General features: G+C 38.5%; 1 long non-coding RNA gene across 2 annotated transcripts; it reads left to right on the top strand.

Moving 5' to 3' along the window:
• Positions 1-1,176: 1,176 nt before the first annotated feature.
• LOC111947338 lies at positions 1,177-5,294 on the top strand. 2 transcript variants are annotated; one of them, XR_002873145.1, is made up of 6 exons: positions 1,177-1,217; positions 2,260-2,348; positions 2,509-2,658; positions 3,060-3,193; positions 4,854-4,979; positions 5,257-5,294. It is a non-coding gene; the product is annotated as an uncharacterized LOC111947338 (long non-coding RNA). The 2 variants fall into 2 exon arrangements; XR_002873144.1 differs by lacking the exon at positions 1,177-1,217 and having other exon boundaries at positions 2,164-2,348.
• The last annotated feature ends 21,938 nt before the right edge of the window (positions 5,295-27,232 follow it).

Below are 27,232 nucleotides of genomic sequence, written 5' to 3'. Positions count from 1 at the left end.
TATCCGCTTGGATGAGGATGAATGACAAAGGGAGAAGTCTTCTGGTGTCCGTATGTTTCCCACCATCAAGTTGTGTGTCGGACTGAACTGCTCGCTCTGGAGTAGGACCATACTCATCTGCCTGGACAAGCCTGGGTGGCTTTGATGGACAGTGTTCTTCCTGCTAGTTCACTGTCTGCTCATCACTGTTCACTTTTATTTTAACACATCGGACATGAATGCAGATGGGACTGTTTTATGTGAGTATGTCTGTGCCCTCTAAAGTGAAAGCAGGGTCAGTTCAGATCAGCCAATGAGCTTCTGCCTTTCCCCCAGCAGGCTTTGCTCCCGTTGGTGCCAAGCAAAACAAACCACACTGTCAGAAAAAAGGGTACGGTTGGGGTACGTTTGTGAACACTTAGGGTACAAATGGTGAATTTGTACCCTAAGTGAGTCATAATTACACCTTAAGGGAACTCATATGTACCATTTAAGGATAAAAAAGGTACAAATATGTTTCAAACCATCAGAGGGCCCATATTTGGACCCTTTATTCCACAAACAAAGGTACAATCACTTGTGTGACAAAAGTAATAATTCAAAGTGTATGAAACGTCACCCAAAATCATTTAATACGTTGTTGGTTATTTATTTAAATAACCAAATATATTTAAGAGACCACACATCTTTTATGACTAGTTCTGAACAGTACACAAGCAAATTATATTTTATTGATTGTGCAGAGCATCAAGATAATAACTTTTAAACATGTATTAGTGTGAGCCTGTTTTTTTTTACTTATATATAAGTAAAAATATACTTATAGTTAATTTAGAGCAAAAGCACAATGTAGACAAAATTATTTGATGTTTTTCACCTTATATGGTGTACTTTAACTTGGCCTAAGTTCAATTTAAATTTCTAGTTTTTGAGCTGTTAATTTAAGTTATTTTTTTTCTAATCATGCATTCTCATAAAAAAGTAAATTTCTCTGTTACTACGATACATTAAGTGTACATATTAGTACCTTTTAGCTTTTGTACCTACACAGGAAAAATGAGAGAGTACTTTTTTCGGAGTTACCATCAGTAATTTTTATTTAAGTAGGTCTAAAAACGTAGAGGAAATATGTTGGAGTAAACCAGCGAGACCACGCCCACTCTACTTTCTTAAGTTTCGTTTCTTCCGCCATTTTGTTATCCCGCAGCGGCCGGAGGAAGATAGAGGCTGTGACTGAGGTAAGTCTGCTAATTGCTCAAGAATAAGTTGGAAACTTGTTTTAAGCGGGTTCGGTTATTTTATCTGTAAGGAATAACTTTTGTGTAGAGGAATGCTGCTATTCCACCGTGTATGTGCCTGTGAGGAGATTGAAAACTACGAGCAGGAGTTTGCTAACGGTTAGCCTCAGCCGTTTGAAGTTCAGCTAAATGCAGCCATTAAATAAATTAAGCTGTTGTTTTTATTGGTGTTGTACCGCGTTCCGTTAAATACATTGAAATATATACATTTTTTCACAAGATAATTCTGTCGCCGTTTTACCGATGTACGCTGTCGTTGATGCACCGGTTGTTGTTGCCTACCCCCCCCCCCTTTTTTTCTTTCTTTCTGTCTTTCTTAATAAGGAAGCCAGCTACTTTTGAAACGACCAGCTCCATAATTCCTACTGATATTTATCAGGTCCGTCGAATTCAATGCGTTAATCATTTTAATCTGTAATGTGTAGGAGTCCAAAAACGTGTTGTTTTTTTTTTGCACCGCAGTATGGCGGTCCTTCCCATTTATATGTCAGCCTGCCTTAACTGCTGTGCGCGCGCAGCCACCATTTCTCGAATGCAAGACAGTGACAGACTGTTTAGGTTGTCATGATCGCTCATTGTTGGTCAAGCGAAGTTTACACTGTGTTGTTGATTTTGAACATTCTCCTGCAGAGATTATTTTTTTTAAATGGAGGTCCGTGATTCTAGATACTCGTCACGATTTCCCATACCAAAAACTCATCTATAAACCAGGAAAAAATAAAAAAATTTAAATGAACTTCCAAGAAATAAATCTGTAGGTCCTTAGAAGCCAGTGCATTGTTGTCAGTGTTTTTTTTAGCAGTTCTGCAAATTCTGCAACATTGCTGTGGCAGCTAGTGTGAACTGTATATTTGCCATTACTATTTTAAAATGTATTAATTCATTTGTAACAGGACTTAGATCTGAATAAATGCTGTGTTGGTACCTTTTGGTGTTGTAATGTTTTTTCTTTTTTGTAATATATTATTTTTTTTCCCACCAGGAAAGATGCAAGCTGTGCATGAACATGTCGAACGCCAAAAAAAAAATGTTTTTAAGTTCAGCTGACCTTCAAATCCTTTTGGGAATGCGGTGAGTGGAAACATCACAATTTCCAGCATTTTCTTTACAGGAATCAGTCAACTTTGTGGATAAACTGTCAGCTGTGATGCAAACAGATTTTTTTAATTGCTTTTTAATTTAAAGATAATTTCTGTGCTGTATTCTAAACATAATTTTGCTGTGTTCACAGCTGTCCAAAAGTTCAACATCACAACCTTGGACTTGAAAGTGTTTGATGACTCAAAGACAGAAGTTGATGAGCAGGTTTTTGATCTCCTGTTGAAAAACCCAAACCTTGGTGTGTTGGAAATTTGTCTGGCCGAAGATACAAATCCAGAAGGTGAAGTTTTTCTTTTAAATTGTAATTTATCTATTTTGTTTTGAATGGTTTTGGGTAAATTCCCCTTTGATGCCTGAATTTATTTCCAAGGGAAATAATCTGTGTTTTTGCTTTCAAGTACATGCTAAATTAAGAACATTTTTGAGCTGAAGAGTTTTGATTGTATATTTGCATCAATAGGAGTCTGAGGGTTAATGATTGATTTGACAGGATAGTGTGGGGAACAAAACACGGGCAAATAAGTATGAGTTTTATATCCTATTGCTGTCTTAGACAAGATAATAAATCGGCTAAACTGTTAAGTCGGTCAGTATTTAAGAATCTTTGTTTTTACTTTTTTTGTTTTTGCTATCATACTAATTAAAATATTACAGTAACTGAAAGCTTCAATACTTTGACAGATCAGCCGAGTTGTCTTGCATAGAGCTGCAATACCAGTTCAAGTGGAGATACTGAAGTGGACTCAGATGACACAATAATATTACAACACAGTCCTACAACAAGACGAAGAGTTGAAGACACCTCTCTGGCCAAAGTAAGTAAATAATCTTTTCACAAAGTCATTTCAAGCATTCAAAGTCAGGCTGTCTTTCCAATTCAGTTTAGTTGTCAAACAGTGCAGTGAGGCAGATCATCCAAACTAGTTTAAAGTTTTCTAGGGAAACGGCAGATTGCACCGAGTAAGTCACAACACATTGAATACATTCTGGAATACTGTCCTCATCATACAAACATATAATTCTTCTGTATTTCCTTCAACAAAGCTCTGCATAATTAACAAGATATTGACTATACGGGCGACAGTGGCTCAGGTGGTTGAGCGGGTCGTCCAATGACCGAAGGGTTGGCGGTTCGATCCCCGCTCCCACCAGCCAAAAAATGTTGTTGTGTCCTTGGGGAAGACACTTCACCCTCCTTCACTTCACATTCCTTGTGTGAATGTGCATGAATGATCCCGGTGATGGTCAGAGGGCCGTAGGCGCGAACTGGCAGCCACGCCTCTGTCAGTCTGCCCCAGGGCAGCTGTGGCTACAACCATAGCTTACCATCACCATGTATGAATGAGGAGTGAATGAATAATGGACACACTGTAAGCGCTTTGAGTGTCTTGAAAAGCGCAGATAAATCCAATCCATTATTATTATACAAAGACAGACATTGATTATGCAGTTTTTTGAGGGGGAAAAATGTTTTCTGGGACATGGTTTCTGCAGTTCAATTGGAATTCACCTTCAAGTTCTCGACAGGACTGTTTTGCAGAGTTAACCGGCCTTAACTTCCCATCATGCCATTGTTTACGCTCCCGATACCTTACAGTCCCTCACAACCCCCAAGCAACAGAATTGGCGTGCAATATTGGAGCTATCCAGCCTTATAGATGTGAGCCAGATGCCAACTCAGACGAGGAGAATGAAGACAAGCGGAGCAGGGAGCTTGTGGCCTGCCAAATGTAGCTTGTACGTAACAACTACAAGCTTTCTCAAATTACATCTTTTCATCTGCTCCTGATTCATCCCAATTTGAGAAAATAAATATTCAGAAACACAGTTTTATTCTTAAATCTTATAACAATATGTCATCATAAAAATGCTACATTTTAAAAAATAACTTTCATTGGAGTGGGTCCCCCATTTTTAACATGTCGCAGTATTTTTCTCATGATGGGCACGTTTAAAAGAACACGTTTGAAACTGCACATCTGAGTATTCACTCAAATTGGGATGAATCAGGAACAGACAAAATAAATGCAGTTTGAGGAAGCTCTCTATTGTGACGCACCACATGAAATGAGGTGGGTCCGAGTCCCTCTGCTCTGCTCTATTCTGATGCGTCCACTTGCAGACAAACAGATCCATTAACATCTTCATCATACTTGTCTGAGCTTGATCTAAACTATGGCCGGAAAGCTTCAATATTGGTCACCATTTTGCTTTCACCACTAATGTTAGTTTTAGGTTGGAAGGACTGTAAGCTAGAGGGAGAGGGCGTAAACAAAGGGATGTTCGGACATCAGCAGAGGGTGACTACTGTGTCAATAGCCCCGCCTACAACTCAGAAGTTAATTTCTTATCAACTCCAAACCACTCTGCACAAACTGTCTTTAAACATCATCTCAAAGTGCTTTAACCCCAGTAATCAGTGCTTGCAGTTGTATTTTTTATTATTAGTATGGACTTTTAAATTTGATCCAATAGGTGGTTGCTGTCATTGGTGAGGATGCATCATCCGTTGAAGGTCATGTGAATGTCCTGCATATCCAGTACAGCAAGGTGCGAGAGGATATACTAAAGAAGTACCCTTTCTTGAAGACAACCTCAGGGGTCAGTGACATTTTAAATCAGTTCTCAGCTTAAAATACATTTTGAATGTCAATATAAGCTGAGACATCTGCTAAAATGATCATTAACAGCTTTAACTCAATTGTAAAAACATTGTAATTTTCTAAACCCATATATAAATATATAGTCATTCAAGCCAAGTAATATTTATACAATGAGATCACTAAAGGGAAATGGTAACAAAGAATATTAGAATGTTTTATGTCTTTTGTTTGTTTTAAAGTGAATGATTAATTTTCTAATTTTTTTCAATTTTCAGTTGTTTGATGTTGACCGAATGCATCCATCACATGTCAGTTTAAGCCAGCGCTTCAAGGACGGCGTTTACCAGTATTGTGCCAAAGGTGCTTGAGCTTGTTCAAAGAAAAGCTCCATTAGCCAAAGTCTCCAAAGAAGCAAGAGAAGAGATGCTTGCAGAGGATCTACTAGGTATTGACATAAACGTAATCCTTGGTAATCTTTAGTGTGTTTTATAGTTCTTCTTTTTAGAATTCGTATCAATATTATCTTATCACATTTATGCATTTTATTATTTAAATTATGCATTTAAACTTGGTTCTGAGTTTACTTTTTTATTATCTATTTTTAGAAAATGTAGAATGCAGTAGAAAGATGTACTTAAAATGAGGTCTAGTGCTTCTTTTGTTAATGTCACAAGTTTTATTTCATGGTTTAAAAATGGTAACTGAAGTGCTATGTGCTGTTTACAATTGATCAAATGTTAAGGTTATAGTTACAATGAATGCAATGTGAACTGAAGGAAAAATATAGATTTTTCATTATTGTAAAACTGCTAATAATTGTAAATATATGCATCCTGTTGTGACACTGTACATACTGTGAAATGTCAGATTTGTAATTGTTTTGAATGTTTAATAAATGATATAAACAGTATACTGGTCTTTTAATGTGCTGTATCTGGTACAAATTTGCCATCAAAGGGTACAAAAGGCTTGTCACTGGGGCAGTACCCTTAAAAGAACAAATTTGTACCTTTTTTAAAGGTACATTATGGTACCATAGCACTATAAGGTACAATTTAGTCCACAGAGGTACATATTTGCCTTTGAAAGGTACATACTGAAAGGGTACAGATACGCACCTATATAAAAGGGTACAACATTTGTACCCTTGAGGGTACTGCCCCAGTGACAAGCCATTGTACCTCTAAAGGTACAAATTTTGCACATTTTTTCTGACAGTGCAGGGCTTTGGACTTGGAGAGGCCATATCCTGCTGCCTCACATGTCCTGCTGCCTCAAAGGCTGTTGGTGTGCTCGTGCGTGTAAATGAGTGCAGGTTTTTAGGGCAACCAAGTCGATCTGCATGCAGCCCCAAGTTTGAGTGAGACTTCCAAAATCCTTGCTGTAAAATAGTAGATGGGAGTAAATATGACCAACATGGTCACATCCCTTTACAGTCCTGAATGAAGCTTTTTTGATGGATTGTTTCTGACCCTCAGGTGAACTTTATCCTTTACAAATGTAAACAGTGCAGTCAGTATATTGTTTTTCTCTGACAACACGTCCACTGTGTCAGAAGACAGAAGTCATGAAAAACATCTCCTGACTTAACGGCGAGCATTTTTCCCAGTCGAAGCCCTGTAAACATCCTGCGGCATGAATGTACTGGGAAACATAACCTCAGTGTGAAAACACTGCACACACTGAGGCCTGCCTATGGAAGGGTGCTTATTATGCAAACACCAGCAGTTGTTTATGAAAAGAATTTCTGTGTTGCAATCCAACAAAGAACCTGTTTTGTTTTGGGTTTTTTGCATAATTTGTCTCGAAAATTGTGGCCAATGCATCCTTTTTTATCTGACTTATGTTCCAAAACAAAGCTTTTTGTTGTACTCTCTATTACAGATTTCTTCTTATTATTAGAAATGGCTTACACTAACTAAGCCAAGACGTTGTTCTACCAAAAATACCCCAAAAAGTTTAATTCCGTGTGCTCCACACAGAGAAAAGATCGACCAGCTTCAAGAAGAGCTGCTGGGTACTCAGCTAGTGTCAGCGCGTGCTTGAGAGGCTCAAGAAGGAAAATAAAGAGTTAAGGAAAGTGGTTCTTCAGAGAGATGATAAAGGGATTCACCAAAGGAAAGGAAAGAAGTTTCTGTCAGTGTGCTTTGATTGAGAACCTGGCATTAGGAGAAGAATCTTCCTGCTTTAGTCATGTGCATAGAAATGGCACATTCATGTTCCTCAGAAAAGCTAAAACGGAAAGGAAAGACCAGACATTCTCCACTGACAACAAACCGCTGACTGTCTTTTCCTTCTGGAACAAACTCTCCTACTTCCAGGCTGGTTTCCTGTGGAAATACAGTAGAAGCTCAGACAGTTTAGGAAGCACACATCACAAGAAAGAACACTCGTGGTGTCTTAATTCTGCTTTCCACTCAAAATAAAGGGAATTATAAGCTACTTCCATCTCAATCAAATATTAGTGGCCAACGTGCATTTATCAGTAGTAAAGTTTGCATTTGGCAAAAAGATCTTCTGCAAATAGACTCAGAGACATCCTGGACTCTGGCTCAGAGTTTTGTTGGCAAGAAGGAGGAAAGCTTCCTGTTGTTATTTAAATGTAACCATGTGTCCAAAAAAATATGTGTGGTAGAAACTCTGGAAGGGCAGATCCCTGTATTCTGCCTCCCTTGTGTGGTACAAATCTCAGAAATAATCTTCACTTATCAAACGCCAGGCTTTAGTCAGACGAGGGCTTTTGCAGCAAACATTCAGTAAAGAAAATAATGGCTTTTTTTAGGGTCTTTTCTTATGATTAAACATTGTACAAAATTGAAAAATGTGTTTTTTTTTCCTTTGTTTCTATTTTTCATTTTCAGAATATCAAACCTAGGAACTTTACTAATAATTACCTAATGTGACATGTCCAATTTCATATCATAGTTTCATCATCTTATTTAAAACGAGCAGGAGCAATAGAGACTGTAGTCATTTGTGGGCACCAGTGGCTCAGGAGTTAATGGCATGGACCTTCGGCTGGAGAATCCCTCGTTGAGGTCTTGCGACCAGCAATACTGGTTGGGGCAGATGCCCAGAACTGTTTGCCCCTGTCATGGTTGAGCATTGTCCTTGTCCTCAGTTGCTCCAGTGGAGCTCCTCAGTGATCACAGGTGGATCTTTGGTTGTTGTGAGCAGCTTCAACCTTTACGCTACACACTAAATGGGCATTTGCTGTCCACAGTATTCACACTGGACAAGCAGGGAGGGGCTTCTTTTTCTATTTACCAGGGCGCATCCATCATTTACAGTTGTAAGATTCAAGGTGCAAAATGTGGAAGCGGTGAAAGTCTGGGAAATCTTGCTCCATGCTTTTTCTTTCACAGCTTTATTGCGATATATAAAAGACTTACTGTCATAGAAATCTCACCGGACACAAACTGCAGTCATTAATTTCTCCTCCACGATCAATTTTCAAAACGTTGGCACTTTGGTGGATTAAATCTCACTCCAATCATCTATTGAATTTATTATAGTTTTAAAATGTTTAGCCCAAATCATAAAACCTGTGTCATTTTCTAGGACAAAGTTTCTGCAAAGCGGCAGAAATCCATTAGAAATTCACTTCTGAGTTGTAGTTGACTGTTGGTGCAGAAGTAAGGCTGCGCTCATTTCATCCCTTTGTTTACACTCTCTCCCGCTAGCTTACAGCCCCTTACACCCCCAACCCAACATTAGCACTGCAACAAAAATAGAGAGCAATACTGGAGCTATCCAGCTGTACAATTCTGATCCAGTTTCCAGCTGAGACCAGGAACGCAAAGACAAACATGGATCTGAAAGTGGATGCATCAGAATGGAGCGGAGGTTGTAGCCCGCTGACTGTAGATTTTACGTAACAACTACAAGTTTTTCAAAGAGCGTTTTTTCATCTGCTCCTGATTTACATCAATTTGAATAATGAAATACTCAAAAATGTTACAAGAGCATGTTAAAAACACCAAAAACAAAATTTTTATCTGAGTGTTTCTGTAAAAGGGAAGCCATCACTTGTCACCACTACTGTAAATTCAAGTCCCTGATTGGTCAAATTTTGATCTAATGTACTTTTTTACAGGCGTTCCAAAGAAGCGGATTTTGTATGTAGAGCCCAAGAATGGTCATAGAAACGTACGTAGCTACGCATGAATAGAGTCAAAAAGCCCAAATCGCTCACTTACATGGATTTTTCATTGAAAAGGGTAGCTTGAATACGCTTTGCCAAGGGCAGTGTGAACATAACATAACATGTTTAAACGTGTATTTTTAAAGACAGTGTGTTCTGAAAAGATGTTCCATGTTAAAATCAAGAATGACCTATCAATGATGGCACTGAGTTACAAAGACAAATACATGATTATTAAGGGTGTTGGTGAGCTTTTTGACTTCCTGTAACAAAGTGAAAGTCCCCATATTTAGTTATACATTCAGATGAAAGTCATCAAAATAAACCAAATTTGATACTTCTTTTTTTCTTTCTTTCTTTCTTTCTTTCTTCTTTGTCCATCATCAGCCAAGGCTGTTAAAAGTAGGGATGTCAAATTATCGCGTTAACCATGAATAATTATTTAAAGAAAAATGTTCACTTTTTAAAAAAATCACATTCATCTCATTTTTAATCTATAACTATTATCTGGTATGACTCCCACAAAGGTGTCTGTTATCATAAATCAAATGATGATGCAGAGGCCTGATTGCGTTGGACTGTTACTTCAATGAAGTCCATAAATTTCTGACAGATCAAAGGGCATTATCTCTAGCTTACATGGTCAATTACAAAAAAAAAATTTAAATCAATGATTAGTTCTTCGATCTTGTCAATTTTAGCTTTAAATTTTTTTTCCTCAAAAAGTAGACTATTTGATATGCTGTGCGACTTGTTGTCATGGTAACAGTAACAGATCCTGCACTGAACTCACACTACTCTTGCTCTAGTCCTAAGTCTATATCGTTCAGTTCCACCTCGCATCTCATCTCCTTCTCAGATTTTTTTCATCTTTCTCTTCTGCTGCATCCCAGTCTTCAAAATGATCAAATTCACCTAACAGGTCAAAGGAAACTATGAAATTACACATGTCTTTTTCACTGTCTTGCTGTTGTGATAAACTGTGGAATAAGGGATGTCAACATGTATTGTGGTATCAAGAAACTGATTTTGGATGTGTTAAATTAGAGCACTCTGGACCTGATGTTTTTTCCCCCTCAATTTTTCAAGACTGAAAAAATATCCTCCTTGGTGTTGTAGAAGTAAAGGTTGGAAGTCTGTTATAAAAGGAAAACATCATAAAGACAGTTTTTTAATTGAAATTTGATCTTTTACTTTGCGTCAATGTCTCAAATTCTAGCCTAATAACTGCTTTTCACAGCTTTTCACTTATTCTCATGGCAGCACTATTTAAAAGCTTCTTATTTAGTTGCCTGTTGGGACAGCAAACTCAAAGAAGCAGACCCACAGCAGTTCCAAAGGTTTCCAACAGCCCTGGGGGCTATTCCAGAAAGCATGTTTAAACTACCCTGACTTTAACCCTGAACTCTGGCTGAAATCCGCCTGAACTTGCTTACTCTGGGTATGTCGGTTCCAAAAGACCGGATATGAGTTAGCGTAATTACGCTCGACTTGGTAACCCTGGGTTAATGCACGTGCACAGCAAGTACATAAAGACATTCTCAATGGATCGCCGATTTCCGGAGTAACCATGGAAACGCATGGAGAACAAAAGAGAGCGCTATACTTCAGTGAGACGGAGTCTGAGATTTTAATGATGGTGTATGAAGATTATATGACCATCAAAAAAAGTAATACGGTTGCATCATCAGCAAAAGAAAGAGTTTCTGCTTGGAGAAAAATAACGGGCAGAGCAAACGCACGAGTTTCTGATCTTATTTCCAATTACATTGTGATGTATATACAGTATATACAGCTTGTAAACTTAAATGAATTGATTCAATTGGTAACAAGTAATTGAGTTAAATTTATTCAACCTAATTTCTTATGTCTATCCAACTCAATTATTGTTTATAGAGCTTAAAATTTACATATTTATCTAACTTAATGTCATTTTACTGCAATTCAATTAAATGTTTTTCCATCTTAATTTGTGGTACTTCTTAAACTCTCATATGTCTAAGTTAGAGGCTGCAGATATTTTCATTTTTATAAAATTAAAATAAATGATACAATGTAGATTTACAATATATACCATGCATTTAATTTTAATGACTCTGACTGTATCTTCAGTTCTTATACCAGACTGATCCGCTAGTGGTGTGTATGTGTTGTGTGTGTGGTGCCAACACATCTAATATGCAGGTAAAAGTGAAAAAGAGGTCGGGCGCAGATGAGGCCCCAAAGAGAGTTGCCCCTGGTGATCCCTGCCAGCATGTCCCACCCATCCAATTCCCGGTGCCTTAGGTGCAAGTTTGCATAATTTGGTAGAGACAGAGTAGGAAGGAGAAAGGCGGATGGGCACAACCAGGGGAAGAGAGCTCTTCCCGGGCGACTGGCCCCCCAGCCAGTCACAGTAGGCGGCTCCCCCTCCCAGCCAGGAGGTGACCGCAGATAGAGGTGGAGCCAGTGGCAGCAAAGAGAGACAGTCACCAAGGGAGTGGCCCAGTGCTGCACCTAAAGGGCAAGAGGCCCAGCGTCACCACTCATGCACCTGACATACTTGACGGGGCAACACAATAGCTCCCACCCCCAGGGGGTTACTGCCCCCAGAAAAAAAGGAAAAAAAATCAACAACACAAACCTTCCCTTAAATAAATAAATAAAATAACCCCTTTCCCCCTCTGCTGTGGATGCTTCACTGCTGCTGCACCGCAGGACCACTCAAGATTCAGCAGGCCATGGCAAATCACCGGCCAAGGATGGGGTTAGCATGAAGCCCCCCTAATCCCAAGCCCCACACAACCCTCGCCCTCAAGCCAAACACCCAACAGGGACCCCAGCTCCAATCCCAGCCAGCAGCCACCGCCCACCCCTCACCCAGAAGGCGCCAACCCAGGGATCCCTGCATCAATGCTAGCCAAGTGCGCATCCCCCCCACATCCCAGGCAACCAGAGCCCCTGAACCGGGTGAACCCAGCCCTAGTTTTAACAACAGAAAGAAGCAACGGGATTGGTGTTAGAGCAGTGTTTTTCAACCAGTGTGCCGCGGCACACTAGTGTGCCGTGGGAGATGGTCAAGTGCGCCATGGAGAAATTGCCCTCATTAACTGATCTAAAAACATTTTCCATCTCCAGGATTTTAGCTCTTTGTTCATCCAAACAGGCCCTGATAAAACACTGAGTAGTTAGGAATATAAAAGATCTTAAAATTACTTTTTCTTTGTGTTTATTTAATTCTATTAAAGACATTTTAATAAGAATGACGGTACCACGATTTAGCTGCAGCGATTTAGCTGTAGCTATAACTGTGTAAGGAAAAGTCCCGCCCCTTTAACTGTCTCCGCCAATCATTCTTGAAGACTTAATCACATGTCATCAGTCTGACCAATCAGAAGTGGTTAAAGTCTTCACTTCCTTGTTCTTAATTCTGCTGATAAAGTCGCTCAGTTCTAACAAAAATACCAGCTAGAGCTCGTCTTTAGCTGGTGGTTCATCTCTTAGAAATAAACAGCCGCAACTTCCTGCTTTTTCTGCCACAATTATCACAAAAATCCACGTGAGATTGCGCGCGGGGGGGGGGCTGTCGATCAACACAGACCATGAATTTCTGCTTTTTTTTTTTATTTTTGTGGATGCTGGTGTGCCGCGGGATTTTTGTCAAGGTTAAAGTGTGCCGTGGCAGTATAAATAGCAGTTGGATGTGTCCACACAAGTTTACTGAACACAACCCATGGAATAACTGGTAAATCCAACACACCAGCTCTTAAACTTTCAGAAAATCAATTGAATTGTTGTTTTCTTTGCAGCCAACTGGCCTCAAGGTTCTAGTGACAAAAATATTGTCAGTGAGTGAGTCCAAATGATCTTGTGTTACCCTCAGGTCTTTTCTGATTATGTGCAGGTCTACACACACGAGCACATGCACACACACACACCCACACACCATAGGGATTTAGCAATGGTACTTGAATTACTCCACACTAAAATCCCAATGGAGGTGTCAACCAGTGACATATTAGCTCTGTGGGCCTTGTGGAGCACTTGTTGGAGAGAGTGGTAATCTCACAGAAACACTGCCTCACTGTGTAAACACACCTGTGTCCTGTAAGAGTTCCAGATTTCTTCTTCCTTGTCTGCTTCCGTCCTGAATTCTCCTTTCCCTTCATGTAGTTTTCCAAGTCATTCTTTTTTAATCATCCGTATTTCTGATCTTTTACTTAACTGTTAACTTTCAATTGTCATAAAAATAAAAAAAATAAACACATTCATACTTCTTAAAATAAAGTTTCTGCAGTTGTCCCTCTAAAGTAATCTCTGTAATGTAATCCTTTTTTTCAATAGTTCCTTTAAATCAGGTGTGTCAAACTCATTTTCACTGAGGGACACATCAGCATAGGGGTTGTCCTCAAAGGGCCGGATATAACTATACTTGTAACTAAATGTAATGAAAAATAAACATAGCTAGTTAATGTTAAATAACTCATTATTTTTTTATTATAACTTTTTAAAGTTATTTACAGTTATTTACAATTACAGCTCCATAGAAAACACATGTTTGCTTGTTACTTTAGCATAAATCCTTTTAAATTTCAGGTCCTCATGTTCAGTTGCCCAATCCGATATTTCAAGTCTGATTCCCCCTAGATATGAATAAATACACACCAATTTTTCTTTTTTATTTCAGATAAAAGATAAGTGATAAAGGATTGAGGTCTGGGAGAAAATTGATTGGCTGAGTGGTAAGATGTGGAAAAAGTAGGTTAAAGTACACACTTGATCAAACTGTGGCTCTCAACTTGTTGTGTAATGACAGTAACACATACTTTACTCTGGAATTATGTAGTCTATTCCTCTACACCAGTGTTTTTCAACCAGTGTGTGCCGAGGGAGATGGTCAGGTGTGCCGTGGGAAATTACCCATTCACTGATCTAAAAACATTTCCATCTCCAGGATATCAGCTCTGTGTTCATCCAAACAGGTCCTGATAAAACACTGAGTAGTTAGGAATATGAATGATTTTGAAATACTTTTTCTTTGTGTTTATTTGATCCTATTAAAGACATTTTGATAAGAATGACGGTACCACGATTTAGCCGTAGCGTCAGCAGTTTTTGGAAAAGTCCCGCCCCTTTAACTGTCTCCGCCAATCATTCTTGGAGGTTCAATCATACGTCATCAGTCTGACCAATCAGAAGTGGTTAAAGTCTTCACTTCATTGTTCTGATTCTGCTCATAAAGTCGCTTAGTTCCAATAATAACCAGCTAAAAATACCAGCTAAACCTCGTCTTTAGCTGTGTAACTTTCCACAGAATCCGGTGTCAGACCGTGGAAAAAGTGAACAAAACAATGAAGCTCAGAGAAGCTATGTCTGTCTGCCATCAGCGGCAGTTTTTGCACTACATCTCCCATGATGCATTGGGTTAAAGTGATAGCATCTCAGCGTAAAATGAGTCTTCCCTGTTAAACGTCTTAAACCACAACGAACACACATCAAACAGTTTTGAAATCTTCTTGATGACATCAGAGGTCAACAGTTTAGTTCTTCAAGGTTTGACAGCCAAACATCCCAGAGTTTGGTCCAAGTCATCTTTCTAACTGAAACACTTTTCTAATAACGTCTGGATTATTTTATATGTTAAACTTAAGAAGAAGTAATAACAACATTTAAGAAACAGGATTAAGGTGAAGTGGCCAGCAGACACAATTAAACTAAATTGAAACAATTTAATCATCTAAAAAGAAATAAAACATTTTTGTTGAAGTTTGTTAAAGAGAAAAGAAAAAAGAAAAATATTAAAACTTCAACATGTTCACTTTTGTGTAGCTAAAGAAAACATAAATATAATGCTAGTCTTTTTGTGTACATTTTATCAAATAAACTGTGATCATATAATTCACATAATTCAACTGTAATTCAAAAATGAAAGTTGCCTTTGCACTAACATTGAAAAAGTTAAAATAAATAAATCACGATTTAGAAAGAATATATTTGTTTTTTTTGTGCAATGCATGTTAATAAACTGGAGGAAAAAACAACTACCAGGGTAAAATGTCAAATAATTTAGTTGAAAATTTTTAAGAAAAAAAAAACTTGACTTTTATTACATATTTTAGAAAAAACCATTGTGGAGGGACTGCCCATCAATCCAGACTATAGAGTTTCTCCCTTTTTTTATTTTTGGATGCTGGTGTGCCGCGGGCTTTTTGTCAAAGATGAAGTGTGCCTTGGCCCAAAAAAGGTTGAAAAACACTGATCTACGCTGTGTTGAAAGTTTGGAGGGCTGCACTTACAATTCATCTTGACTTATACCCAAAAGTACCAAATGTTGTGCTTCAAAGAAGAAAAAAGCCATTCTTCACTGAGTTCCAGGCTTAGAAAGTCAGATTGAACTCAAATGATACGTTTATTTACAGTATGGTTATGCAAATGTTTTATTTTTATTTCCATCAACTTTGGGGAGTTACTCGTTGTTTTTCAATCAGTCTTTTTATATTGTAAGAATTCAAAAGTATATATATTTAAGAGCATGTTTTTTTTATTGGCAGGTGTGTGAACCTATGAATGAAACAAACTGAGCTTCAACTCTGCTTGTTCTCCCATTTGAAGTATTTGGAAAGTTCTTGAGTCGGGCAGACCAGATGCTAGAGAACGTGCTAGTTCCAGTTTAGTGTTTAATTTTCTCCATTGGGTGGTGAAAGAGTCTATTGCTATGGCTCAGACGTGCCTCAAGAGGTCATTTGAATGAAACATTTGGCACTCCAAGCTTTGGTTCAAATTTGGCAAGATAATGTAATGGCTTGTTTTAAACAAGAACTATTTGCCATTGCAGCCACTCATACTGTTTCCTGTCACTACATATTTAGCATCTTGTAGCACCAACCCAAGACTTAGGTTTCATTTTTAAAATGAAAAAACCTTATCCTCGAGTGAGTATTTTTTTTTTTTTCCGGTTCCGGGTTATACAGCAGGACGCGTGGCGTGCCTCTCTGCGAATACAACTATCTTCAAATTACTTAAAAAGTTGATTTTTCTCCAAAAAAGAGAGCTGACCATGCCCCCGAAGAAACCCCAGGAATATGAAGATCTCAAAAAGTCTCTTGACATTATTCAAGAAACGCTGAAAAGTTTTATGGATCAAGTGTCGGCTAAGCTAACACCGCTCTGGGATATGATGGAAGAGTTCCGAAGATTTCGGGCTCAAAACGAGCAGCGAGAAAACCGGGTCGAGATTCTGGAGAAAAGACTGGACCTGCAGACAACTTGACCTCAACTTTCACCGCAGCTGATATCAGCTGAAGAAGGATATGGACCTGAATCTAATGTCTGCAGACATAACATGGAAGAAAACTATTAACTGTTAAAACCAAGAAAATCGGCTGTTATCAGTAAAAGAAGAAATGCCAACCTTGGACAATTCGACAGTTTATGGACCCTTTTTATTTTTCCCCTTCAGCATTACTTTATTATATAAAAAAATAAAATAAAAATACAAAAAAAATATATATATAAAAAGAGTAAAACAAATGATTAATCACTTTTGAAAATTGTTAAATTGATTGACTTTTGATGATATTACTTCACTAGCTCCTAAAATTGATAAATTGATTCAAAAATCTTTCCTAATGTAGCATAACTTTGCACATGTTTTTAACTTTTGATACTTGATGAAATTTTGCTATGAAAATTCCTGAAACGTTGTGTCTATTTTATTGATATAGTATTATGTTTTAAAGCATATGAATGACTTTTAAAAGCAACATAATTTGCATATATTTCAGATGTTGCATTTGCCATGTTGATTTCTAAAATAGTTATTTTTGACGTAGTACTTAAGTAATTCATCTTTGGCATGTGCTTTATTGATATCTTATGATTCTTAATTCTGTCTGATAAAACCTAGGAACCGGATATTGATAAATCATGTAATAAAATGGTTATAGTATTACGGGGTGGGATTATATAAGTTCGCTTCCTTCCACTCCCTTTCAAGCAATATATATTAATTATGTCTAATTATCCTAAGTTTGATTAGTTACTGTATGAATGTATAACTGATGATTATATTGTTTTTGTGTATTATTCCTATTTTGATTGCTTGAAATAAACCATTTCAAATCAAATCAAAAGTATAACTAGATGATGTAAAAAAAAAAGTTTGCCGTTTTGTTTCTCTGTCTGGACTCGGTGCAGCCATGTTGGCCTGTGTGAGGTTAAAAAGTTGGTTCTCAACCTGTGACCTCCTGCTCATTAGGCCGAAGAGGAAGTACCAATTGCACGATCTTGAAAAGCAGATATTAGTAAGCCAATGATGGGGAGGATGGAAGTTCTCAAATAACCTGGGAAGGTTTTTTCTGAACTGGATAAGCAGAGTCTACCCAGATGAAAACTTCCTACACAGAGGGAACTGACTGAAACAATTCCAGTTGCGTAACTTGACAAACAGAAATGTGAAAAGCTCATTTTGTCATGAGGTCACACCGACCCAAAACCAATCTACACAGCTGGATCTGCGTAACCTGAACCATCCTTTAATAATCATGAAATGGAAAAAGCATTATCAGATTTTCTCAGCACAGAAAGACCAGTCCTGTTCAGACTCAAAGACTGTCTCAAAGCTTTAACAAATACCAAACACAGAAAACCTGAAAAGGACTTAATATCGTTCTTTTGCCAACCTTTACATGATCACACTTATGAAGTCGCATCACTTCAACAGGAGAAATGTGTACAGGGAGTCAAACACAAACATCTTTGACAATTACAACAGGGACTGCTGAGATGTTTAGGGGGCCAGCCCCCGTGGAGAGAAGCCTATAATCGGTCAACGATAGGACAATAGATGCCATAAATGTGAGGGGAGACTTGGCCAAATGAGTTAACAAAGAGGTTGACCACACAGCTTGAATAACCGCTGTCAGAACTGCTGTCCACTCTCAGTGCCTGGCTCTTATTTAACTCATGATGATGACTCATCTACAGCCCACCCTAAACACCCACAAAACTGAGCCAGGCGTTTGAAGTGTGAGCACAGAGGAGCAGCACTGTTGTTTGTGTACGTTGAGGACCCCAGCTCGTGCTGAATGACAGATCTGAACTGTAGCTGGAACCAGTTCCACACTGGAACCAGACTGAAATGATGAAGACAGAAACAGAATCTCATATTTAAACAATGCTACAAACTGCTTTGTTGTTTTCAACACATCAGAGGAAGACGGAATACGAAAGACACTCAAGAAATCAGCAGCACAGACTTTTCACAGGCTTAAAATAAACTAAAAATCTCCAGGTGAACCCCCATCCTCATGACTATAAAGCTGACACAAAGAGGCCCATTGGCCTTTGCTGGGGTGAAGTGCTGCTGAGTGTCCCTTCTATGGGACCATTGAAGACCCGTCAATGGGAGATCCTTCCCTCTCTCCCCAAACCTTACCGTCATGATAAATCCTGCTGTTCACCAAAGAAATGATGTTTTACAAACAAGCAAGTGTGTTTCAAATGTGCCGTAACGTGTCCACAGGTGTGTTTCTAATGAACTCCAATGCTGGCAATAAACGTATCAGAAGCTTTTAAAGAGATGACATCATCATCTGGGGTTTCCAAAATTGTTTACAGGCATAGTGATCTTAGCATATGTAAACTTTTTTGTAACTTTTCTTTAAAAAAAAAACTCTAGTCTCGTTAGTTTGACATTTAGCAAATATCAAAAATTTTGTTAATTGTAATTGACCTACAACAGGAAAAGGAAGGTTCAATTTCTGAGAGTTTATGCGCTCTGTGTTTGTGTGTGTGTGTGTGAGAGAGAGAGAGAGAAAGAGAGAGAAGGGGCGTTCCATTAAATCTTTTTCTAACCCTCCAACTCCCTCATCTGCTCCAATATGATCAGCCTCATCATCTTCACTCAGCACCATCTGTGCCAGTTCAAAATGGTTTGTCTTACTCTTCCAGGTGTTACATCCAAGTTTAAGACAAGTTCATGTTGCTAACCCTGTTTCTATCCCTTGACCACACTCCATAAGGTCTTATAATCGACTTTGCTCCAGTCTTTGACCACAGTCCCAGTCTCTGTGAATACCATTTTCTGACCAGCAAAAGCTTTTTGTTTCAAAATGTCTAACTGACGTATTCCCATCAAAACCCCTTCAGGATCACAAGAACACAAGGAACTTCCTCATTCCATTCCTGACTCTCACCTTCAGGGACAGCCTGGTCCTAATTGGCCTTCTCTGGAGACTAGAGGTATTACTCCTGTCCCCCCTGTTCTATCAGATAAAAATTAATCCATTCACCACATCTGCAATGCTCTGCAATAAACTGTTGGACTGTATTCCACTTTTACAATTCAGTAGTCTGGTCTCTGTACTCTTAAATGGTCAGCATTCTGTAGCTATAATTAACTCCTACTTAAAATGTCTGTCTACATCTAGGGAAAAATGCTTTTAATCTATTAAAAAATAGTGGTATATAACTTTACTTGATCAGCTGATTCTTATTTTGAATTGTGAAATGATTGCAGTTTGTCATAATATGCCCCTGTCATCACTGCTAACATCACCTTCAAAGAGACAGTTCTGTAAATGCTTTAGAGCAGTGGTCCCCAACCCCCAGGCTCCGTGGGCCACTTAGTACTGGGCTGCAGGAAGAAAATAAACATGCAGACACTAACTTTAATTGTTTCTGTTATTTTTTTAATTTCCTGATACTTAGATAAGTTTTGTTGTGATCCTGTGAGCCACATCTGCACCTCTTCCTAATCACACACCTGCTCCACATTAGCCACTCTCTATACTCTAACCAACAATCAGCCTCTGCCAGATTGTTGGTTCTCATGCACAGTCTGCTCTGCCACATCCAGCCCAGCCTGCATCACCCAGTTTGAAACCTTTTGGTCAATAAATACTTTTCTATGCACTGTATTTGTGTTGGTGCTTGGATCCAACTACAAACTCTCATAACAGTTCTTTTGAAAAAGCTCCCAGATTCTGTTTACAACATCCTTTAAGCAGCTGCTCAGACCGCTAAGTTGGTAGTCTAACGCTTAAAAACCAAACAATCAAACGTATTTGTAAAGGTTTCTTCGTGGAAAATAGAGTCAGTGAGGAAACCGAAGAAGAACCTTTGACTTCAAAGAAACATAAATCTGCTGTTTACAGACCAAACCAGGAGTTTTCCTCCAAATACGGATTTATTAAGACAGTTGTTCTCACGAACTAATAGCTGCCCGCTCTGCCTGACATGACTTCTGAATGTTTCACAAACGCAGATGATAAAGTTACAGACATGGTGGATTTACTCTTATTATTAAATTTAAAAAAAACAGTTGTACAACACTTGAGTCATTTATATGACCCTTTTTTCTCCACCACACCTTAAAAGTCGGACGCGGCGAACGTTAGCATCTGGTTGCTAGCATCCACTTTGACCTGAAAGGGAAAATCGTCATCACAATGTTTAATCCAGTCGCGAACATTTGACAGAGAATAAAGATTCAATCAAATAAAGTTGTTTCTGATTTGTGGAAACTAAACTAAAAAGGACATTCATGAATTTTCCAACAGCAAGGGGGAATGAGGCAGGCATCTGTTAAGACATCTGAGCACAGAAAATGTTACTTTGTGTGAAAAAATACACAATGAGTATTTATGTAAAAATAAAATATGATAAATCGTTTTGCTCTGAAAGATCATCTGAGTTTTTTCATTGTAATAATGGTGTTCTATGAAGAAAAACTGTAATGTTGCTTTTATTAAATTCTTTACAAATCAGAAACATTTTCTAAAATATCTACAACTTTTTTCATTAAATCATTAAATCTCTGTCATCTTTAATGTTTTCAGATTATTTCAAGTTGAAAATTGTTTTTTTCAGAAACCAGTGTGTTTTGTTGTCCAGCTGTTTTATTCTGTTTTGCCTGGTTATTTTATCCTGTTAAGTTTATTTCTTTCTGCACCATGAGTGAGTGGGTGGGAGGGAGAGGATGATGACCAAACCCCTTGTGCTGAATAACGATGCAAGAGCTGAAGTTAACGTCAAAGTCATGATAACTCATAGTGCAAATCCACACTTTATCCTTCATTTTAATGTTATAACAATAAGAATATCTGCAGGTCAAACTTAGAAATATACAACAGAGTTTTAGGGCCACCAAAAAATAAATAAAAAAGTAAAATTACGAGATTTTATCTCGTAAATTTATGAGATAAAAACTCGTTAATTTATGAGAAAGAAACTCGTAAATTTACGAGATTAAAGTGGAAGTGAGCATGCAGAGCAGCAGGTGAACGCTGCGCAGCAGAGCAGACAGACTAAACTTAGTTGAACAGGTGAGCTGAATGTTTATTGATAATGTTCCAAATGTCTTGAAGCTCATTTGTTTGATTTACAATTTTTTAAAGTTTTATTTATTGATGGGTGGTTTGCAGGATCTCTGCTGCCCGATGAAGCCCTCGGTATCCCTGCAGCTGTCCACTTGAATCCTTTCTTCTTCCACAAAGACAAGATCTCTATGTCTATGTGACGCTTCCGTCTGAGGGGGAGCACTTTTTGGCATTTTTAATGTTCTAATGCTAATATAACAAACTGTTTTCATTCATCTTCATTGTTTTATGCTGAAAGGGGACATTTCATCTGCAGAAGTGGGCGTATGTAACACTGTTTACTTCCGCATTGGTGTTTGGATGACAGGTTCATGACGTAATCTGATAAATGAACTTCAGGTTATTTGAATGAAAAGGAAAATAAAGTCTGCAGCGGTTCTCTACACCCAAACGTGTCTTTGAGCTCCTTATTACATATGAAACTCCGCTTTACTGACACTGAACCCCGGAAAGCCGGCTTCACTGACAATAATCTGATTTTGAGTCATCAAAAGGGTCAGAATCTCTTTGTTTTTAAGGCCCGTACACACCGGCACGAATATTCGCCAGGCTTTATTCGCCAGCGTTTTTCGCCACGTTTTTTGTGTTCACACCCAGGCGATTTTCGCTGACGATGAGCCGAGCGAACATGCAATTTCATTCCCTGACATTAGATGGCGCTTAATGTAAACAGAAATACTCCTGTACACAAGGTGGCGCTGCGCAACTTTACGCTTCTTAAAGTCGCTTTTCACTCAGAAAAAGAGAGCAAGTATTTACGGGCTTGTCAGAATAATACAAAGAAAACATGAATATTTCAAGCATCAGTAGCTCCAACTGGTACTTGGTAAGGGGATATTTTAGAATGTCCGTCATTATTTCTTCGCGGCAGTGTAGACGCTACTCGGCGTCTATCTTCTTCGATGGTATGTGTGCTCAGCAAGGCAGTTTTGTGTTTGAGCGCCCCCAAGTGGTGTTTTACTGTAACTTCAGAAGCTCCAGACACGTGTGCAAAAGCGCCATTCTCATTGGTCGAATAGATTTCGACGCGACGTGTCAAAAAAAAAACGAACTCGAGGCGTTTTTTTAAAAAGTGACGCTTTGACGCGTGGCGTTTTTTCGCATCGGTGTGCACACTCACATTGGTGCCCTTTGTTTAGTCACGAGGCGTTAAACGTCGCCGAAAATCACCGGCGAAATTCGTCCTGGTGTGAACAGGCCTTAAACCTTTAGTAATCCGGAAAAAAAGCTTCACAAAAGCCTCCACATTTCATCTTCAAGCTAGGCTCCGATAAACGAACAACTTCGGTGTTTTCTCCTTGTTAATCTACGACTTTTTTCTAGTAACTTTATGAGATTTCAAGTCGTAGATTTACGAGTTTTTATTTCATAAATTTTTGAGAACAAATCTCGCAAATGTAAAACTCCGTCGTAGCAATAAGAGAGTTCAAGAAATACAATAAATTAAGATGGATGGAGTTATCTCCCGCTTGATGTCCTGGCCACCTCCCACCAAGGTGGATTGTTTGTGTTTTTGTGTGTGTTTGTGTATGTGCATGTGGGTCTGTGTGTGTTTGTGTGTGTAGTTCCCTGCTTCTGAACGCGTTCCATTTTGGATGGAGGTTTGAGATGAGAGATTACCGCAGAATAAAGTGCTTGCATCAAGCCAGTGGAGGCCGATTGAGGGTACTAGGTATTACATCTGGGATCAGTGGGAGGAACTGAATTCTTTGATCAAGAGGCCATTCTTTTGGCCTGAGCTCTATGGGTCTCAGACAGTGAAAACATGGTCTGTGCACAGGCAGCACAGACACTGAGGTGTAAATTTTTTAAATCCTGAAGAATCCAGGAAAAAAAACTAAAAAAACAGAGTTGTTTCCGGTCCTTTTCATCCTATTTATTTATGTCTGCCCACAAGCCTCAGTGGACTTTCTTCAAAGTGGAATGCACTTTCAGTTTCCTTCTTCTCTTCCTCTCCTACTTTAAACCTGCTTCCTCATTCATATGCACATATTGTAATCTCCTTCAGAAATCTGTGAGACAGTTGTCTGTGCAAGGATGGATATCCGCTCTGACAATCAGGTGCCTTCCTGGCTCCCCTCGTTCTTTTTGACAGCTCTATTTTGGATCTGTGATAATGGAAAACCCACCAGCAGGTCTGTAAATAAAGTTTTGGATTGTGATGCCTTTTAAAAGCTGCGAAGGAAACTACTTGTTGAGGATAAGGTTTCAGGGCAAAATCCAAGACTCCATTGGGGTATGGAAATGAGTTGATAAAATCAGTAAGAGACACACTGGATCCAAGGAGACAAAAGAAAACACCAAGCTTTATTTAGTCACTTTCAAAAGGAAGTTTATTCTACATATTTGCTTTTTTTATTTGGGACAAAAGGAAAAATGTTTTAGAAACTATAGTCCTGAAGCCAAGGAAAACTCATTTGAAATGATGAGAGATGGCACAAAAGTTGTCTCAAGCCACAAGAGTTTTGGACAGTTTCCATTCATTCATTGAATTAATCAATCCTTGAAGAAAACACATATTTTTAAATGGGGAACTGATTAAACTGGCTCATCTTTTGGTCATCACATCACTCATATGTGCATTCTGGGTTCTGCATTCTGAATTCTCTACTGTAATGTCAGACTAAAAAAAAACACTGAGGGTGAAATTTTGACTGAAACTGCACTGTCAAGCACATGAAATGACTGATGAGATGACCAAAAGATGAGCCAGTTAAGGTGTCTTAACGTGTAATGTTTCTGAAATGTCCCTGTTTTAAAACCAAATACAAAATGATTCAGAATTTATGTAAAGAGGAAATATAAAAAATTGTTCTCCACTGAAGATGATCTAAGACTTGTTTGAGTTCTCAGTGTTATAATGGTGTTCCATGGAAGAAAAAGAAATGTAATGTTGCTTTTTTTAAAATTTTTACAAATCATAAAAAACTTATTCAAATCAACAATTTCCTTTTTCTTGTCATCTGCAAAAAAAAAAAAGGTTTCTGGGTTTTTTAAAACCAAAACTTCACAGCAGCATGGTACAGCAGGTAGAGGAAATCCCCCCGCCAGGCAGTCCAGCAGACTAGGGGTGTCTATTGGCAAGAATCTGGAGATACGATACGTATCCCGATATTGTACCAGAGAACATTTTCTTTCTTTCTTTTAAAAAGAAAATATGACTTAGAAAAAACTCAACCTGAATTTCAGTATGTCTTTCATTGTAATAAAATTGTCAAATTCAGTTTATTTAATGTTCACAATGTTAAGCACTACAACTGTATCTCATATATAAGTTGCTTTTACCCCAAGCAAATTTGTAAAGCCTTCATTTTGGAACTTAAAATATAGAAAGGGAACAGTCAGCATTAGGGATGGGTACCAAGGCCCGGTATTGAACGAGCCCAGGGGCAACATTCTTCAAGACCGCAGTATCGTTAAGATCTGACCTCAACGATTCTGCTATCGGTACTGGAGAGGTCGCATTTTTTGTGTGTTCCACAAGATATAAACGTTATCTGCCATATTTATCTCACCGAGTCAGTCAATTTTCCGTTAATTAAGGATGATATTAATTGGGCTATTCTCGCTGAAGAGGAGAGGTCTGTCTGACTATTTGTGTGCACGGGGGCGGGGCTGTTGTTCAGACAGTACACGGCGCGAACGATCCTAAAGATGTACGGTGGTGGAAAGAGCTAAACGGCCCAAAATGCGTCTCTTTCCTCGCTGTGCTGTGGCTCTCTGTGGTTTAGTAAATTAACTATCATGTTCTCAGATTGTTGTGGTGCCTTTAACACTGTCATGTAGAGCGAGAGAGCAGCGTGAACACGCGGAGGGGGCGTGTCTGCAGATGTGAATGCCGACCAGAGTCTGTTATGGGATGGAAAGTTTTTCTGGAAAGACACAAGGGGACACAAGAGTGCCCAAGAAAAAAAAATGTTATCCCCATAGACTACACCACCCATGTCTGCGTAAAATTAATTAAATTTGCGTTAGGGCGCCCCTACTATCCTGTCACCTTAATGCTACGATAACCGTTTGTTGCGCTGTCTGTGTAGAACACACTGGAGGAGAGGTTGCACGCGGGGGGAAACAACGAACAGGTAGAGAGGCAGGGGCGGGGCTTAGACTCACTGCCTATGATTCCAGACAAACTAACAGATGCTTCCCAATAAAAAATAATTGTCATCCATAAAATTAATATAATCTATTGGATTTACTGGATGTAAAGAAAAAATAAATAAATAAAAAGGAGTCTGCATCAAAGTGAATTTGTTTCCATCATCTCATTCATCTTAACTCTGGTGTTTGACAGACAGAAAAGTCTGTTCAAAGTTGTGGAAAATGGACAAAAGATCAAAGGAAACATCCCGCTCAAAAAGAATAAAAATGATTAGATTAAATGATTAAATAAATATCCTGACAACATTTTGACATTTTGGCATATTGCCAAATGAACTATGGCGATATTTTGGCAAAAACATTTTTTCTAAAACACTTAGTGTTGCGGCTCCCTGTGCTTTCATCTCAGTGGGAAACTGATCCAAATAGCTCTTTGAGAGATTCAGGTTGCTGACCCCTGGTCTAGCACATCCACGTGCATTCCAGGTTTGTATTGTAACATTATCATGTATAAATTTAAATGTTTTGTTAAACAAAAACAATGCGGTTGCATTATGAGGAAAGAAAACACTTTATATTCTTAATGTGTTATTTATTTATTTATTTATTTTTCGTCCTCAAAAAGTATTGATAAGAGTATTGTTAAAATACCGGATCGATAAGCAGCATCAATAAGAGTAGTAGTACAGTTAAAACCTTAACGATACCCATAGTCAGCATTGTCTGATTTCCACAACAAAATATATATCAATATAAGAAAAAAAAGAAATGAATGCGCCTTAACCAATAAGGTTCTAAATTATGATTGAGTTAATAAAGTGCTGTTTATTTTCAATATAGCTTAATGTAGCTTCTTCAGTACTTTTAAAAAGTTCAGGAGCCTGAATGGTGCTTCAAAAATAAAGGGAGAAAACAAAACACTAATTCTTTCCAGAAACAATAAAGTGTGATGATGAGGCAGTATGACAGGATGAAGGAGAGTGCATTAATGTGCCAAAGATGCTTTGTTAACATCACAGTCTGCTCTGCACCGTTGCAGCCTCGCTTTCTCACACGAGGAAGTAAACTAGTAACTGTCATCGCCATTGGTCTTTTTTCAGAGCGTTGTACTCATCACTCTGATCCATCAGGTCCCTGAACTAGAATCTATTGCTTGGAGGTTTTGTCCGATGCTCCATGCATGACCCTATGTGCAGCTGCAGTGCTTCACTCGTTCCTATCTGAGTCGCTACAAAGCACCACAATCCGTGTTTTTATTTGTTACTGACAGAAACATGGCACAGAGTTTTGGTTCGGTTCCCATCCCAAGTAAAAACTAAGTAGTTCATGTCTCTTAACAATGAAATAAGCTGCCTATAGCTGAAGTCTTCCTGTTGTTTTGTGCAGAGTAGAGCTGCTAAAAGAGGCTCAGTGTGCTCTGCTGCCAACTAGCGGTCGGAGGTTGAAGTGGAAAACAAGAGTCAGACACTGAAGGAGGCTCAGAAATAATTAAATAAATAAATATCGTCCTGACAGCATTTTGAATCGATACAAGTATTGCCAAATGAACTATTGCGATATATTGCCAAATCGATTTTTTCTAACACCCCTACAGCAGACACCCAGCAGGACCGCCCCACGGCCCCCTATGTCAAAGAGCAGGAAGGC

The sequence above is a fragment of the Oryzias latipes genome, chromosome 4 (genome assembly GCF_002234675.1).
Source record: "Oryzias latipes chromosome 4, ASM223467v1".
Classification (NCBI taxonomy): Eukaryota; Metazoa; Chordata; class Actinopteri; order Beloniformes; family Adrianichthyidae; genus Oryzias; species Oryzias latipes.
The sequence above is the reverse complement of the archived record's forward strand: the minus strand, read 5'-3'. Positions and strand labels throughout refer to the sequence as shown.